The sequence below is a fragment of the Aythya marila genome (genome assembly GCF_965140915.1).
Source record: "Aythya marila genome assembly, chromosome: 6".
NCBI lineage: Eukaryota > Metazoa > Chordata > Aves > Anseriformes > Anatidae > Aythya > Aythya marila.
In genome coordinates, this window is record NC_139047.1 from 12,303,525 (window position 1) to 12,316,911 (window position 13,387).

Genomic DNA, 13,387 nt, shown 5'->3' on the forward strand with positions numbered 1-13,387 from the left:
TTTTGGAACTCCATTTCAGTTCTGAACCTTTTGGGGACACTTCTCCAAGCAATGCTTGTGCTTTCCCTGACATACCATATATTTTAGCGACACATTCTATAGACACATACTCTGAGGTTCAGGCATGAACTTACCTGCTCCATTCTTCTCCTGAAGCAAAGTTGAAAACATGACCTTAAGCCTCTTCATTTAATTGTAAATCTCAGATCATCTGAATGCTGACTCTAGTCCTAGGCAAGAGCATGATTTTATCCTGTTTGGGAGTGAAAGGGAAAGAGAGGGAACTCATGTGAATGCAGTTCATTGTCCTTTTACTTTAGTAAAGGCACCTTTGCGGAACAAATTTGAGAGCCTTGTGCCAAAATTGAGCTCTGTGACTAAGTTTAGTTATACTCACTTAAAACTGCCAGCTGCATCAGAAAACAGCTTTTCAGGAGGGTTTTCCTCTTTTGTTAGGGAAGCTGCTAAGGTGCTGCGTTTGCCCCAGGATGGGGAGTTGTCTGATGTGGGGGTCTCCTGTTGCTCTGGAACCACACATGACTCTGGGTGGGGGGCTGTTCAGGCCCAGGGCCAGCTGGCTGGCCTGAATCCCTGCCAAGGGAGACCTGAGGCCCAGAAACATGGAGCTGCCCTCAGAGCTGGCTATGGGTGTATCTGGTTTTGCAGCTCCATAGTGGTCACCTGCATATGTGCCTCCTGCTCAGCACTCCACAGTGTATGCTACTTCTTTGGTAGCAGGAGCATGGTGAAGATAGGCCTCACTGCAGTTACCCGTTTGGTCATGTCTTTGGGGCTTCTGTCTGAATTTAATTCTGTTCTTGGCTACAAACTCTCTCTCTGACTTCATGTCTTGTTTTCCTTGTTCTATGTGCCAAACTCCTGCTGAAACTAAAGGTGCCCAGGTACTACAATAACTGAACTCCACTGGGTACCTAAGAGCTTAAAAAAAAATCTACTACCTCTAAAACAGAGACAACAGAGATGTTTTACCCTTAGAGACAGTTGTGAGAATGAAAGCTGCAGGGAAACTCTGGGACAAATAAGCATCCCTGAGATGGATCCAACCTGTTGTATTACCCAACAGACAGGCCTTGTGAAAGCCAAGAAGACTGCAGAATTAACAGCTCCTTTTTAAGACAGTCTCCGAGATTATATTCAAACTTTACCCCTTTCTTCTCATTTCTGTTCATTCAAAGCTCAGTAGAGGAAGATTTTGTCATTTTGTTTCATCTTCTGACTTAGGCTCAGGAGGGTTTCAGATGGGCATTTCCAATGATCCAGGGATGATTTCCAACGGGATCAGGTCCCAGGATGACAACACAGTTTGTGTTTATAATGTGAAATAGGTTTTAGTGTTGCTTTATATGGTAGAGGAGGAGACTTTTCTGTAGGAAAGAGTGGATTTTCTCTCCCAAATATGGAACACTTGAGTTCCCCACAAAAATAAAGTGCTCTGACTGGCCAGGGTTGCATGGAGTCTTTTCCTGACTTACATTAGGCATTCCCAATGCTTGTGTGGGCTCCTTTTAGTCTGCAGAACTGAACAAAAGTGCTTGTTCAGAAAAATATAAATTGTGATGAGTCTGTGAGAAGCACACCAGTGGGACTACCTGTACCAGAGGCTCGGGATACACAGCATTTTGGGAGCACGCCTTCGCTGTGTGCCTAGAGACCCTCCGAGTTGGTCTTTAAGAGTCAGCTGGAACTTCTAGCTGTTACCACAGCACAAAGAAATGAATACTTGTAATTATAACTGGGAGAAACTGGGAAATCTTGTCTGGTTCAGAAAAGCTAGTGCTGAGGAGACGTTGGAGGCACACCAGCAAGCTGAGGCTCTGTGCTTGTACCTTGCTCCCTGCAGGCAGTTTGTGCTGTTCCCCTGCGTGGGCTGCTGTTTAACCTAAGGGGCCTGCTGTTGGTAATTACATCTTGCAGGCATTGAGAGCAGTTTTCCCCAGGGCTACTGGGAGGGGTAAGCTTGGAAAAGGATGAGGAGGGGGGAGGAAGAAAAGTTTTGCTGTGAATTCTTCAGCCATTTAGTGCAAATTCCTGTAATTACCGTCTTTGTGTCCTGTCCCAATGGCACATAATACAGCAGAAGCCTTTCCTAATTGAGACCTTACAGGAGGTACAAATCCCTCCTTTGTTCGGCCTGACAAATTAGTGCCAGAAAGTGGCAAGGTCCGAGTGGGAATCAAAGGCAAGCAACACAAAGATGGAACTTAAGGCTACAGTAATAACCCTCTCTAGTCCTGCAGGGGTGGGAGGGAAGGAAAAGTAATGACCAATGAAAAATGAAGGGTTTTTTGTTATAAATTCCCTTGACATGACAGCGCCTCAGGGCTGCTTTATTTATTTAGGAAAAGTGATTAAATAGTAATACAACAGGGCAGACCATTGTCTCTCAAGCTACCCCCCTTCCTACAGACCCCTGCTGCCTTGGCTAATTGATTGACAATGAACCTCTGATAAAGAAGGTTGTTGGGAGGACCTGATGGGGACAGGGTGTTGTTTTTTTCTTTTTTCTTCTCTCCTCTTTGCGGTTTTTGTGGGGTTCCCCTCTGCGTTTTTTTTTTTTCTCTTTTCTGTTTGAATTGCCCTCTGCATCCCCCTTTCCCTTTCTCCTTTAGTAAAACCTTTTCAAGGGACTGCTCCCAGACAAACAGCTGACACTCACAAGCAGGTAGGGAAGAATGTCTGCACCTCACTATTGACAAGTTTATCTTGGAGTCTGACTAGCACTTTTCAACTCGTGATATAAGCCAGGGCGGTGGTGTCAGATGTAGTCATGGGGCAGGGGGACAAACTGTTGATACACGAGTCAGCGGGGTAGCCTGAGAAAAAGTTGTCTTTTGCTTGGTCAGCAGATACAAAAGCCTTTCTGTATATTTTAATTTTCTCTTAACTGTGGAAGGCAGGACATTATTCCTCATAATCTCAGAAAATGAACTACCAGGCTACTGATTAACAGCGGTGAGACCTTGAGACATGTTTTTATAGGCCCTTTTACCTTTGCTGCGATTGTTTATATTTTTGGCATTGAACAGCAATACATTTTGGAAAGTTAAGTTAGATAGAAACTGCTGGCACCAGAATGGCAGCCCCCTCTGTACTTCATATGTTCACAAAACTGCAGGCTTGATCTTGCTTTGAGGCTGTTGTGTGGAATATTACCAGTGTTCCTGCGGGAAGTGTTAGGGGTTCTGAGCAACAGGGACATTTGTGAACACTGATGTGCTCAGGTGAGACTTTAGAGGCACCTAACTCATGTCCTCAAATGGGCATGAAGTCAAAGTTGGTTCTACGTTCAAGTTTGTAAATATTAGGCTTTATGATTCAGTTTTTAGTAATGTAGCCAATGAGACACATCTTGTTAGGATGATCTGTTGTTTGGGTTTACTTTTTATTCCTTTATTTCAACTGGATTCAAGAGAAATCCCCAAACTTCACATTACAAATTTGGGGTGAGATTCCATCAAAACATGTGTTTGGCAGGTGCAGCATCTTGCAGGCAGAGGTGGCAGGCACTCAGTGGCAGCTGTCTCCCTGTTGGGCTACCTACAGGCTCCCAGGGAAGGGCAGCTGTCAGTCCCAGAGGAACTTCTCTGAAGGTCTGTCAGGAGCAGACTTCCCCAGCAGCCTGTGCTATTGCTTCTCCCTTGGGTTGTGCCTTCACTTTTCTATAGATGAGGAAGACAAACAGCATCTCTCCCTGCCTCCTGTTTGTTTGTTTGTTTGTTTGTTTTGCATAGCTCCTGTTCTTTTAACGTCTCTCCTCTTTTTCACCTTTTATTTTTTCCCTCTCTGTTCTTTATTAAAACAAACAAACATTTTTTCAGTGGTCAGTTGCGTCTGCCAGGAATGCCTGTTGCTTTTCCTAATGGATGTGGGAGTCCTGCCTTCTGCAAAATGTGCTCTACACTCTTTTGTCTCTCTATGTGGCTTTCCTCACTCCTGTTCTGGGGTGCCTTCTGTCTTTTTTTCCCTGCTTTCTCTGTGTCTCCTCACTTGCCAAAAGGATAAATACTGCTATTATGGCACCACTGACTTGGCTGGCTGAACTGAATACCAGGAGCAGAGAAGCCAAGGTTAGTAAATGGGCTATTTCCTGAGCTTGCAGCCCCGTCAGACTGAGCAGCAGGTGGAAAGCTGTTGGCTTTCAAGGAGTCGCTCTGCCTCTAGTGCTGTGATCCTGTGAGTAGATGGGGAGAGCTCAGTGCAACATAACATTATCATGCCAGATCGTGCAGTGTCTACTCTTGCTCACTCCTGTGGTCTAAAACCAGCTCCTAGTAGGGTAAAATTAAACTTTTTTTGGTTTTGTTTTTCTTAATACAAAGAAAGTATTTTCTTAGTAGTTTGCAAGCCAGCAAGTGTGATTAAAAAAAATAGCCAGATGCAGTGTTGGCTTAGTTCAACTTCCCCCAGAAAAAAAAGTAGTTGAAAAGTAAGGGTGCTTCTTTCTTGAATTTAGCAGATGCCTTGTGAACCATCATCACACACAGCACCTATTAGATAGCAGCAAGTTGCTAGATTAGAAATAGTAGGGGACAAATCTTAGCAAACATAGCACAATAATAAAATACCAGAAGGTCCTTTGGAAAGCTGTCAGCACTCTTTGCACTGGTTTAGTTCCAAATAACAATTGTCCTCACCTGTCCAGGGCTTTTAGGATTGTGCTTTCCAAGTGCTGCAAGTACATTGTGCTTGTTTTCATTTCAGTTGATCTCTTTGTTCCAAGTCTTCAGCTGTTCTTTGCCTTGAGACTTTGTAATGTCCCCTAAGAATGTGTTTTGTATTGTAAAGGTTTTATTATTTAAATAGCTTTAGTTTAGACCACAGTCTTCCGGTCTTCTATGTCACTTCCAGGACCTGTTTCTATTGATTCAGAAGTAAGACTTCAACTGCTAACAGTGGTGTTTTCTAAACTCTGATTTTCTTCATAGTTACGCCAAAACCAGCTGAGCAAAAAGAAACCCTTGTCTATGGCTAAAGTAGTGTTTGGAAAATACACTGTCTAAACAAGGCCACTGACTTGTTAGGAGGGGTGGGAAGAATGTTTCTAGGCAAGGGTGACTTGAATTTGTGTAGCAGGGAGTACCTCATTTACAGTGGACCCTTTGTGTTTCAAAACATGAAGTTGTTGGTCCACGGTGTCTTTGATCATGTGACAGCTCATTTGGGCAGGGATCAGAAGACGTTGCATGGTGTCTCTTGCTTGAGTTGATTAGATCTCTTATTGTTGATCAGTTATGATCACAGAAGCCATTTAATTTTCAGAGGTAAGGTAAGTGAGCTCTTCAGTCCAGTTTTAAAATGGCTTGCCTGTGGGGAAATGGCAGTGAAAACATTTAGCTTTTGTCTCAGCCTGTAGCAGTTAGGTCCTTCACCTCCTTCCTGGCACCTTGGCTTGAAGTTGGCCTGGTGCTGCCTACAAGGACAGTTTAGATGAGTACCTGGCCAGTTCAGTGCTGGTCCTGCACCCTTACATGCACTTTGCAGTCCTCTACTGGTGTTGTACTAACTTCTTTGCCTCAGCCCTGCAGGCAGAAAAGCTGGAACAGGGGTTTGGCTGATAAACATGTGTATTTGTCCTGGCAAGTTTAAGGGGTGCTCCAAGTATTGGGGTAGGTGACCCTATAAATCTAATCTGTCTGTGAACAACTCTGCAGGTTTTCAGCAAGTTGTTGTTGGTGTTTGTTTGTTTCCAACATAAAATATCTGGGTTTTTATTTTACTGTTACCCATAGTGCTAGGAGAACGAGCTCAGTTCTTTTGTACGTGAGCATTTACCTACTCTTAGCATAAGCTCTGTGTTTCTTCTTGGCTGTGCCTTGTTTCCTCCAGGCTTGTGGGTGCTAAGTATTAATTCCACTGCCCCCAAGGAACTTTTGACTTTTTTTTCAGTCCATTTGTCCTGTGAAAGCAGTCCACCTGTATGTCTTGATGAATGTGTTAGTGTAAAGTTGAAACAAGAGAATATCAAAAACAGGAAGTCTGAATGTCTTAAGTCTCATCTGTGTCAGGATGGTAAAAGCTACATCCGGACAAGTGGCAGTGTTTTCAGCCCTGAAAGGTCCAAACTCTGCAAATTCTTCTCTGGAGATCCCAGAGGCTCCATATGGATCATGTCACAAGAGACCTCATTTGTTGGGTTAGCAGCTCTAAAATCAATCAAGGCAGCTCACATGCCAAAGCAGTGTGTTATTGGCAAAACTATTACATGTTCATGAGATCAGAAGGAATGTAAAAGAAGGTAGAGAATAAACCAGAGGCCAGCTGCTGGGAGGGTTCCAGGTTCTATGTATGGCCTTCTGCACTGTCACACTCTGGCATGTACCTGAGCTGCATCAGTCTGAGCCATGCTGCGTGTGCTCAAGGTAGTGCTGTGGTAGTGATGTGCAACCAAGAAGAAATTCAGCTAACATTGGTGAAGAGTATGTAGCCACACTCAATTCACAGCTACTGCTCATGCTAGAAGGAGGTACAAAAGCAGCTGTGTATTTGAACAGAAACAGGGCTGATGATTTCTAGGTTTGTTAATAGTCACTGTATCAAGTAAATGAAGCTCTGCAAACCAGGAAGCCTTCAGTGCAAGTAAATGAGTGAACAGTGCAGGGTTAAGTGGTATTCAAACTAACTGCAGAGCAGGAATGAAAACTGAGTTAAGTAGAGACTCTTTTTGCTAAATGACCTGGCAGCAGCTGTAGACACTGGCACCAGCTCTGATCACACAAATGGCTGGCCTGCTCTTTGCTGTATTCTTGTCTGCTTTTTCAGCATTGAAAACAAAGCATGAGTGTGATGAGTTGTAGGATTAGGAATACCATTATTAATTACCCTCAAATCATCAGCTTACTCCTAGCTGACAGGCTTCAAGAGCTGGCCCAGAGAGTGTGTTGAGTCATCCCTACTAAAGAGCTGGTGAATGACCAGCTCCTGCCACTAAGTCACTCCATGGGTACTCCGATCCCCTTCTGTCAGGGAGTGCATCAGAATCTCAGCAAAGCACCACATATTGCGGAGAATAATCCTGTAGGGACATGGGGAAAGAAGCCAAATTACTTGAGATGTGTGCTATTCTTCGTCAGTGCTGTGATCCTCAGAATGACAAGAAAGACATTTTTCAAAGCACCAGGGAGAATGCAAACTGGGCATCTGTTAAAGGAGTCACAAGCCACAGCTGTGTGTGAAGCATGTCTTTATCACTGCTTCAAATTCTCTCAGAACAAGTTATTTGGGGAAAATGGCATCTTGGCCCTCCTTAGCATTTGATGCTAAAGGTGAAAAAACGTGTATTCTGTTGAGATTCAAGTGGGGAGATCCAAGCAAATAAAAAGCCAGTTTCTAAAAGTGAAGTTTCATTGCAGCCACTAGAAACACAGCTGGTATTTTGGGTCGTGATTTGTTGAAGTCTTAATCTTGACTTACATATTGCAAAGTCTGAGCTTAGGCTTTGACATTCATGGTTGTATTTTTTTATGTTTTATTGGAGGGCTTAATTGCTATTAGTTTTGTTGGGAAGGGGGAATTCAACTGTGTAACCTGCAGTGTGATTGTATACTGTCTTCTGCAGTGCATAAGGATAATAGGTACGGAATGTTGTGTGTGCACCTGTGCGTGCTGTCACCTGGCTTTTTTCCTCCAGTGGTTGTTTCTTTGCTCATCTTCTTGGAGAGGGTCACAGACCTGTGTGTTCAACATGACTGACATAAAGGATGTTGTTTACTACACCTAACCCCAGCAGTCTAAATATCGCATGACTACCTAAACCAGTTGTCACTGCTGGGAGGAAGGCCTCGGTGCCTAGAGGCTGATCCATCCCATCTGTCTTGGAGATTGTGGGGAACGGAGCTATGCATTATATCTTTAAGTGGCGCTGATAAAGCTGGGAAGGCTGTTAATTTAGGGCTTAGTTTTAAGCTCCAACTAATGGTCAGGGTTTCCATAGACTCAGGAGGCCTTTGGAGTCTAACTATTTAAAAAAAAATAAAATTTGGGAACTGGGGACTAATGAACCCATTCTTATTTCTGGAGAAGCTGATATGGATTATAACTAAAGCAGAGTTTGTGTGGTGCTGAAGTAAATAACGTGGGATTTATACTCTGCTTGGGTAATTGTAACTGGATAAGGGTCAAACCCACATGGCTGCAACAGGGAAAAATTTCTTGCCTTTAATCTTTCAGCTTTTTTTGAGAAAGTCAGTAAGATCAGACAATAGTAGGCAAGGTGAATAGAAGATCAGAGTTTGCTTAGAGGTTTAGGAGTTTTGATTATTTCTTTAGAAACAGAATTGCTGTGGGAAAAAAAATAATGCTCTGAAAAGGACAAAGTGTAGATGCAAATTCAAACCTGGGTAGGCACAGGGGGAGCTAAGATTGTATCTCTGTCTTTCTTGTGATTTTGAGTGTTCCCATGGTGGAGTGAATTAGGGCAGATGCACAGAAACGTGAGGCCAGCAACTGAAGTATAATTCTCACCTCTTTCTGTTTGTGCAAAGCAGCAATGTTGTATGTCTGTTCTAACACTTAGAAAATTTGTTGTTGTGCACCTTCTGCTTAGTCTGCTCTATGGCTTAATCAAGCTGAAAGCCTTTTGAAGTCCGTGGGTGATTTTCTTTTCTTCTTATTGTATGTTGTTTCTAAATGAATTAGCTTCTAAGCTAATCTGTCACAGATTTAATTATGGTACACAATCATGAGGGAGTTGCTTTTTCCTGATACCGAGCAAGGAACTTTATTGAATAAGGAAAACAGTTGTGTACTTAATTCTAGTTTGGTCTTCCACGTTCTCTGTTTCAGTCTGTAGCTTGCTCCAGTATTTTCCTGCTAGACAGATAAAGGAAAAGATATGTGGATAAAGAAGTTTTCTGCGTCAGCCGTGACCATAAGAGTTCTGCATCACCCTGAAAGTGGCAGAAGTGGTGTGTGTATATATATATATATACACATACATATTTTACCTTGTCTTCCCGTAATTCTTTCTTCCTAAATCTTAATATTTGGAGATGAGCCTCTTGATGTTGATACTCCTGCTCTGCTCACAGATGTATCATTGAGAGAGATTCATCTGTGCCCAGCAGCACTTTCTTGCTGCTATTTTTTCTAACCCCTCTTTTCTCTGCTTGATTCTAGTGCTGTTTTGTTATATTTTCTGTGATGAAAGGTTTGGGATTATTCCTTCCCTCACTTTGCTAACAGTATACCGACAGCCACACTTCTTCCATCTGTAGCTTGCTCTATAACATCCTTAAGGTAGGGATGATTTTGGGGTAATAGTAAATTTTAGAGTATTCTTCTCACTCTAGGCTTGGGGTTTGCCAGACCTTTGTACAGATGTTATGTGGATAATAATCTGTATGAGCATTAGGAATAGGTGAGAGAAGATTGGTGAAAGTAGTGTTGCTTTTTCCCCCATCCTGTGGAAGCTGCTTTGTCTAGTTACAGGCAAGTGTTTTTTCTACAAACACAAAATGGTCCCTTCCCCCCAAGAAAAGCTGAGTTGTGTTACTGATCTCTGAGGTGGTTGGCTGTATCTGACTGCCTTGCAGGGAAGATGCTGAAGAGTTTAAAGCCAGGAATCTGTACTAGTTTTGCTTCTGGTAAACACGATGGCAAGTTTATGTACCTGAATGGCCAGGTGCAGGATTTTCAAGGACGTTAAAGCATGTGCTATTCCTTCCTCCTCCTCTTTTTCTCTTCTTCTTGCTCATTTTTTACCCATCTTAAAAAAAACACAAAGTAGCATAAGTGGTCTATGCCATGGAAATATGTTTGTCACACTACATCACTTTGAACTGCATAACATCAAAGAAAATCAGTGCTTTGATAACTTGATTTGAAAGAATTGTAGAAATAGCCATCATTATGAATCACAACAGATAGGGATGGAAAGGATGGTGATTTTCCAACAGCAGTGCTTCTAAGTTAAGGGAAAATGTAGGCACCTGTGCCACATTCCCATCTAAAATACCCGTACTTTACAATTGTTATGTAGCTTTGCAGAATATGGTTTACTCGAGGATATGAAGCACCATCCTTCATACAGAGGGACATACTCTGTGTAAAAATGCATTTCTGAGAAGCAGAAGCATGGTCTCAGAGAAGTACTGGAATAAGGGAGAAAGCAGTGCATGCTGCTTGAGTGGAAACTTCCTCCACTTTCTCCTCTATATAAAGCCATGCTTGCCTACTGAGACCCTCCTCACCTCAGAGACCTTCAGTTGTTATGTGCTGCATGTAGCCCTCTGTGGGCAGGAGGAGGAGGGGAGGCCCCCAGCACTTCTGTGCTTTGTCAGTCGTGACCGGAGGAAGCTCTCGTCATAGACTGGAACAAGTTTCTGGCTCTAGGAGATGGCAGGGTACTGGGCCTTACAATGGGGCCTTCTCAGCTACAAACATTTTAATTTAGGATGGTGACAACTCAAAGCTAAGAAGTTGGAGTTAGCATATTGTTGCCATCAGTCTAACTGAGGGGAGTGAGGGTGCTAAGACAAACCAGCAGCTTGTGCAGTGGCAGGGAGTGCACTAGTGGTTAGGTGAATGGTGTGTCCCGTCCCATTGCCATCCTCGCCCCCCGGAAAGGTAGGCGTTGGCTAGTGGGGAATGTTTGTAAAGGTTTTAATGGCGTTGAGTGAGGAGACATCAGTCACATTCATCCCCAGCTTTACCACTTGTACTGCATCAGCTGGCCCAAACACATTGAACTAAAAAAACTCCACATGTCATTTAGCAGCCTCCGTTTCATCCAGTGTGAGGGGATTGCTGTATGTAATGAACGCTATAACCAGTCAGTTGAGGCATCAAGACTGATGCTACATTGCTTTTCTGTGATACTAAATTCAGAGGCATCTTGTGAAGAGAAGGATTTAGATCCCTCATCGCTTCTTTCAGCCATGCTGGCACAGAAGAGCATGCTGTACCGCGATAGTGCTAACACAAACATTATCCTTTCTGAGGGCTTGATCCTATTTAGCTTTGGAAAGGGCAAGGAATGCTCTCTTTTGTATATTCCTTCATCTTGCTCCATGAGCAGAGGAGGGCTCATATTTTTCTGCTTCCCTTCCAGAGGAGTAGGATTTACCTCTGTTGTGCTCTTAAAAACATGGGCTCCATAGCAACAGTGTGAGTACCTTCTGCGAGCATCTTCCAGAGCTAATAGACAAATATCTTGTTAGATGAGCCAGACTGTTTTTTTCACGTCTGTTCAGCTGTTCAAAACCTTCGCCTTGATGTATTAAGGCATTTTAAAAATAAAAAGAAAAGTTCTATATGCACTACGGAGTACTGATACTGAGCTTACTACCAGGCGTGCCTGCTGACTTTATGCGTAACAGCATTGTGGAGCAGGACTGCACAGGAATTCTTTCAAATGACTAGTCTGGAAATTGCATTTCTTTAAAAAGTACAGAACAGAAAAGAAAGGACAGGAAAAATGCTTGCTTTTCACTGAGGGAAGTACAAAGTTGTTAGAAAATAATCAAATAGTTCAGCTGGGAGGGACCTTCAAAGATCATTTGGTCCAACTGCCTGATCACCTCAGGGCTAACTAAAAGTTAAAGCATATTAATGAGAGTACTGTCCACTTCTTGAACACTGACAGGCTTCAGGTATTAACTGCCTCTCTAGGAGATTGTTAGCTTCTACATTCTGATCCCAAGCCACAATCATAGGTCATCTTGTTTTGTAACACATTGCTGAATTATTTGTTTTCACTTTACCCATGTAAAGGCACATCTGCATCACATTTCGGCCCTAAAAAATACTGTCTTGCAAAAAGTGCTGCCACTCTGTACTGTACACAAAAATATTTCTATAGTGACAACAATCTACAGTCATAATATCTGGCTTTTCTCTTTAATAATTAGCTCAGATGAGATCACATTTTTGCATTATGTATCTTGAGTAATATCGCTTGATATGTACTTATGTTTTATGCCCTCATTTTATGAATGGTAAAGGAGGAAATATTAGCTCAAGTATTTATGTCATCAACTGAACTCTGTTCATGTTTGCATTTTATAAGAAACTGCATACCTTCACTTCAGGGGAGAAAAAAAGGGAGGTGGATAGAAAGAGAGGACATGTTTCACACTGATTTATTTGATAGTGTGTATTGCAGCGTCAGTAGCGGCTCTGGAGTGTGGAAGTGGAGGAAGTGAACTAATTGTGTTGGTCAGGTTATTCTAATGATTTTGATTAGAGCGGAGAGGACATGGTAGCATGAGCTAATGGGGATAAGGGGGAGTTCAATTTATGCCTAGGGTAGTGGAGATGCAAGCTCTCCCCAAATAAGAATAACTTATACTGGGGAAAATAAATAAATAAATGCTTTTTCTCTAAGACAAGTTGCATAGTTACAATAAACAAAATCATAGAATCGTTTAGGTTGGAAAAGACCTCTAAGATCACCAAGTCCAAAAGTCCAACCGTTAATTCAGTTATAGTGACAAAAGCAGCCAGTCAGTTTACTTCTGCTTGTGAAACTTTAACCAGTATTTTTACTGTAAAAGTAATGTACAAGGATTCTGCTAATCAGCATTACTAACCAGCTCCAGCAGAAACTCTCAGCCTACAGCACGTACCAGAGGAGAGGCTCTGGTGCTAATTGTGCCTAGAGCTCTAAATGTCACATGAGGACATGAGCAGTGAAGGAAAAGCAGAAATACCATCGTGTGCTGTGTGAAAGAGGTGTTAATAACAACCACAGACATCTCATTATGCCTTACGCAAACATTTTTAGCCTCGCTTCTAGCCTCGCTTCCTGAACAGGTAGTTTAATGTGACTGTGCCATCTGTCTTCCAGCCCTCCACTTTAATATTTATTATTTGAACCTGTTTGCCCATTTTAGACACAGTGGAGAGAAAGGGTAGGGTGTCAAATACAGTGGCTTTATATGTGTTTTCTGAAAACAGGTGGTTAGGTGAAGAAAAGGTCTTAATTATTTCTTCTTCCTTAGTTAATGCAGAGGACTGGTCTGTAGTGCCCCACTACTAGAGGTCATGGAGTACTTGTCAGTGTGACTGCTGCTCGCAGTTAATATTCACAATCTGGCTGTGCTTTGCCATGTCCGCGCCAGTTCTGTGGTGAAGTCCTACCTGCCAAGTCAGCATCCCGTCTGGCTGTCAGCAGGGGCTGGCTTGCGCTCCCCCAGGCTGTGAGTGCTGGCCGTTCTGCTGGGGGGGGAAATGGGAGCTGGCTGGAGTGTGGTCTGGTATTATCTGTCCGGACTTCAGGTCATGTTTCTCAGATGCTGGTGGCTTTTAAACGCCCATCCTCTCACAGCTGGTTTTCTGCCTTTGTTTCTTGAGAGGTGCTAAGTACCCTGTGACTGCTTTCTGAACTGTCCTTGTCTTAGATGCCCAAGTTAGTGTATGTTTTTTTCAG

At 42.9% G+C, this 13,387-nt stretch overlaps 1 protein-coding gene across 7 annotated transcripts in view; it reads left to right on the forward strand.

Annotated features, from left to right (window-relative positions):
- The window catches only part of PLEKHM3 (pleckstrin homology domain containing M3), a 94,475-nt gene that overhangs the window by 25,281 nt on the left and 55,807 nt on the right, over positions 1-13,387 (forward strand). The gene's annotated exons all lie outside the window — the stretch shown is intronic.